Below are 5,433 nucleotides of genomic sequence, written 5' to 3'. Positions count from 1 at the left end.
TCTGAGAACCCAAAGAGAGTGAGAGAGGCCTACCACTGTTTCAGCTCTTGGAGCTTCTGATATTTTTTCCATTGAGATATTAATTCATCTACTATAAAATTCCTCCTTAAGCAAAATTAGGGCTGGGCGTGGTGGCTCATGCCTGTAATCCCAGCACTTCGGGAGGCTGAGGCAGGTGGATCACTTGAGGTCAGGATTTCAAGACCAGCCTGGCCAACATGGCGAAACCCTGTCTCTACTAAAAATACAACAATTAGCCAGGAGTGGTGGTGCGTGCCTGTAATCCCAGCTACGCAGGAAGCTGAGCACAAGAATTGTTTGAGGCCGGACATGGTGGCTCATGCCTGTAATCCCAGCACTTTGGGAGGCTAAGGCGAGGTCAGGAGATCGAGACCATCCTGGCTAACACGGTGAAACCCCGTCTCTACTAAAAATACAAAAAATTAGCCAGGCGTAGTGGCAGGTGCCTATAGTCCCAGCTACTTGGGAGACTGAGGCAGGAGAATGGCGTGAACCCAGGAGGCGGAGCTTGCAGTGAGCCGAGATCGCACCACTGCACTCCAGCCTGGGTGACAGAGCAAGACTCTGTCTCAAAAAAAAAAAAAAGGATTGCTTGAACCCAGGAGGCAGAGGTTGCAGTGAGCCAAGATTGCACCACTGCACTCCAGCCTGGGTGACAGAGTGAGACTGTCTCAAAATGATTAAAAAAAAAAAAGAAAAAGTCATGTTTGCCTGTAGAACACTTTCTTACATGCAGGAGACTTTCTCTTAGACACATGCCTGGAGGGTCTGAGAGGGACAGGGTTGGGCTCACCAATTCGAACTTCTGCCAAGGCCCTGCATGCTTCTCTTGCTAAGAGCTAAGTCAAGACTTCCCCTGTCATCACTACTGCCTGTGGTCAGTCCTCTATTACAAGTGGAGTGAAACAGAATGCAATTGAGGAGAACCAACTAATTGCAAAAGCAAAGCCTGAGAAATCCCACGAGTGATGGATCCGCCAATTCTGGTGGCCACAGGGAGGTCCCTGTTTTCTGGCTGCACGCTGGCCGTGGTGACCAGGCGTCCTTGGGCGGGAGACGGCTTCAAATGTGGACCGGAGTCCTAGCGACCCGAGGGGTTCTTTGAGAAACCAAGACACCACACGGCTCCCCCAGGACCATACCATTGAGCTCTCAATCACAATTCAGCCGAGGACACTGTCTTAGTCTGCCAGGACTGCCACGACACAGTACCATGGACTGTGTGGCTTATAAACAATAGTTCAATTCCCACAGTTGTGGAAGCTGGAAGTTCAAGATCAAGGCGGCAGCAGATTCAGCGTCTGAGGAGGATGGTGAGGACCTGCCACCTGGTGCATAGATTTCCTCTCTGTGTTCTCACACAGCACAAGGGAGAAGGGAGCTCTCCGGAGGCCTCTTGGATTAGGGCATGAATCCCATTCATAAGGGCTGCACCCTGATGACCCGATCGCCTCTCAAAGGCCCTGCCTCCTAATCCTATCATTTAAAGGGTTAGGATTTCAAAAGGTAAATTGGGGAGGAAGAGGGGACAGATTCAGACCACAGCAGACAACTACTAAAAGCAAATACTACACTTGATCTTAGCCAAGAGGCCCAGAAGCAATAAATTCACTTTTTTCTTTTTTTGAAACAGGGTCTTGCTCTGTCACCCAGGCTGGAGTGCAGTGGTGCAGTCACGGCTCATTGCAGCCTCTGCCTCCCGGGCTCCAGTGATTCTCCTGCCTCAGCCTCCTGAGTAACTGGGATTACAGACACACGCCACCATGCCTGACTAATTTTTGTAATTTTGTTGAGACAGCCTCCTGAGTAGCTGGGATTACAGGCACACGCCACCACGCCTGACTAATTTTTGTAATTTCGTTGAGGCAGAGTCTTGCTATGTTGCCCAGTCTGGTCTCAAACTCCTAGGCTTAAGCAATCCTCCCACCTCAGCCTCCCAAAGTGCTGGGATTACCAGTGTGAGCCACTGTGCCCAGCCAAATTCACTCTTTTTTTTTTTTTTTTTTTTTTGAGACGGAGTCTTGCTCTGTCACCCAGACTGGAGTGCAGTGGCTGGATCTCAGCTCACTGCAAGCTCTGCCTCCTGGGTTCACACCATTCTCCTGCCTCAGCCTCCCAAGTAGCTGGGACTACAGGCGCCTGCCACCTCGCCTGGCTAGTTTTTTGTATTTTTTAGTAGAGACGGGGTTTCACCGTGTTAGCCAAGGTGGTCTCGATCTCCTGACCTCGTGATCCACCCGTCTCGGCCTCCCAAAGTGCTGGGATTACAGGCTTCAGCCACCGCGCCTGGCCAATTCACTCTTTTAAAGTATACTATTCACTCATTTTTAGTATATCCACAAGCTTGTACAATCACCATGACTATCTAATTTCAGAACTTTTTCATCACCCCAAAAAGAAACTGTGCCCACTGGCAATCATTCATTCCCCATTCATCCCTTTCCTCACCCCCAGCAAACACCAGTAGATCTATCTCTAGAGTCATGATTTATTTTTTTAAATGAAGAAATGCCACAAAAGGATTAGAAAAATTACAGAAGTGGGGTTGGGCACGGTGCCTCAAACCTGTAATCCCAGCACTTTGGGAGGCCGAGGCAGGCGGATCACAAGGTCAAGAGATCGAGACCATCCTGGCCAACATGGTGAAACCCCGTCTCTACTAACAATACAAAAATTAGCCAGATGTGGTGGTGGGTGCCTGTAGTCCCAGCTACTCAGGAGGCTGAGGTGAGAGAATGGTATGAACCCGGGAGGCAGAGCTTGCAGTGAGCCGAGATCCGGCCACTGCACTCCAGCCTAGGTAACAGAGCGAGACTCTGTCTCAAAAAAAAAAAAAAAATTACAGAAGGGGAATTTAGATGGGAGGAAAAAACGCCTGAAACAAGACTTCCTTCCCCATCTGGTTTTAGCCTGCTTGTTCTTCCGGAGTTGGGTGCCACAGTGTAAATGCAGCCTTGGTTTCTGTTGGGGCCTGGCAAGAAAATTCACATGGGACTTTGTCTCCTATGTGCTGGGCAGGAGACCACAAAACATCACTTAGCCTAGATATGAAGACCAATGTGGTAGTTTCAAATATATCAATAATTTCTTTGAAACTCCTCTCTTCAAAAGACAGAGTCTAATTTCCTTCCCCTTTGAATGCAGGCCAGACTTAGTGACTTTCTTTTAATGAGTAAAATGTGGTAGAAATGATGTTTATGTGACTTTAAAAGCTGGGCATAAAAGGGGTAGGGGACTGGACACTAGGGCTCATGCCTGGAATCCCAGCACTTTGGGAGGTCAAGGTGGGAGGATCACTTGAGCCCTGAAGTTCAACACCAGCCTGGCCCACACAAGGAGACCCTGCCTCTATGAAAAGTAAAAATTAAAAAATTAGCTGGGCGTGGTGGTGAGTGCCTGTGGACCCAGCTACTCAGCAGGCTGAGGTGGGAGGATCGCTTGAGCACAGGAGTTCAAGGCTACAGTGAGTCATAATTACACTATCATACTCCAGCGTGGGTGACAGAGTGAGATCCTGTTTCAAAAAAAAAGGATACTGTGATGCCTCCAGCTTTGTTCTTTTGACTTAGGATTGTCTTGGCAATGCGGACTCTTTTTTGGTTCCATATGAACTTTAAAACAGTTTTTTCCAGTTCTGTGAAGAAACTCATTGGTAGCTTGATGGGGATGGCATTGAATCTATAAATTACCTTGGGCAGTATGGCCATTTTCACGATATTGATTCTTCCTATCCATGAGCATGGTATGTTCTATACTATACTACAAGGCTACAGTAACCAAAACAGCATGGTACTGGTACCAAAACAGAGATATAGACCAATGGAACAGAACAGAGTCCTCAGAAATAATACCACACATCTACAGCCATCTGATCTTTGACAAACCTCAGAAAAACAAGAAATGGGGAAAGGATTCCCTATTTAATAAATGGTGCTGGGAAAATTGGCTAGCCATAAGTAGAAAGCTGAAACTGGATCCTTTCCTTACTCCTTATACGAAAATTAGTTCAAGATGGATTAGAGACTTAAATGTTAGACCTAATACCATAAAAACCCTAGAAGAAAACCTAGGTAATACCATTCAGGACATAGGCATGGGCAAGGACTTCATGTCTAAAACACCAAAAGCAATGGCAACAAAAGCCAAAATGGACAAATGGGATCTAATTAAACTAAAGAGCTTCTGCACAGCAAAAGAAACTACCACCAGAGTGAACAGGCAACCTACAGAATGGGAGAAAATTTTCGCAATCTACTCATCTGACAAAGGGCTAATATCCAGAACCTACAAAGAACTCAAACAAATTTACAAGAAAAAAACAAACAACCCCATCAAAAAGTGGGCAAAGGATATGAACAGACAGTTCTCAAAAGAAGACATGCATACAGCCAACAGACACATGAAAAAATGCTCATCATCACTGGCCATCAGAGAAATGCAAATCAAAACCACAATGAGATACCATCTCACACCAGTTAGAATGGCCATCATTTAAAAGTCAGGAAACGACAGGTGCTGGAGAGGATGTGGAGAAATAGGAACACTTTTACACTATTAGTGGGATTGTAAACTAGTTCAACCATTATGGAAAACAGTATGGCGATTCCTCAAGGATCTAGAACTAGAAGTACCATATGACCCAGCCATCCCATTACTGGGTATATACCCAAAGGATTATAAATCATGCTGCTATAAAGACACATGCACACGTATGTTTATTGCGGCACTATTCACAATAGCAAAGACTTGGAATCAACCCAAATGTCCATCAGTGACAGACTGGATTAAGAAAATGTGGCACGCCGGGCGCGGTGGCTCAAGCCTGTAATCCCAGCACTTTGGGAGGCTGAGACGGGCGGATCACGAGGTCAGGAGATCGAGACCATCCTGGCTAACACGGTGAAACCCCGTCTCTACTAAAAATACAAAAAACTAGCTGGGCGAGGTGGCGGGCGCCTGTAGTCCCAGCTACTCCGGAGGCTGAGGCAGGAAAATGGCGTAAACCCGGGAGGCGGAGCTTGCAGTGAGCTGAGATCCGGCCACTGCAGTCCAGCCCGGGCTACAGAGCAAGACTCCGTCTCAAAAAAAAAAAAAAAAAGAAAATGTGGCACATGGCCGGGCGCAGTGGCTCAAGCCTGTAATCCCAGCACTTTGGGAGGCCGAGACGGGCGGATCATGAGGTCAGGAGATTGAGACCATCCTGGCTAACACAGTGAAACCCCGTCTCTACTAAAAAATACAAAAAAAATAGCCGGGCGAGGTGGCGGGCGCCTGTAGTCTCAGCTACTCGGGAGGCTGAGGCAGGAGAATGGCAAAAACCCAGGAGGCAGAGCTTGCAGTGAGCTGAGATCCGGCCACTGCACTCCAGCCTGGATGACAGAGTGAGACTCCGTCTCAAAAAAAAAAAAAAAA

General features: G+C 47.3%; 1 pseudogene; it reads right to left on the bottom strand.

Moving 5' to 3' along the window:
* Positions 1-1,506: 1,506 nt before the first annotated feature.
* On the bottom strand, positions 1,507-1,625 carry LOC119624115 (U2 spliceosomal RNA; annotated as a pseudogene).
* Between the last annotated feature and the right edge of the window lie 3,808 nt (positions 1,626-5,433).

This window comes from Chlorocebus sabaeus, chromosome 11 (assembly GCF_047675955.1).
Source record: "Chlorocebus sabaeus isolate Y175 chromosome 11, mChlSab1.0.hap1, whole genome shotgun sequence".
In the NCBI taxonomy this organism is placed as follows: domain Eukaryota; kingdom Metazoa; phylum Chordata; class Mammalia; order Primates; family Cercopithecidae; genus Chlorocebus; species Chlorocebus sabaeus.
Note: the sequence above shows the minus strand (reverse complement) of the source record. Positions and strands in the feature narration are given on the sequence as shown.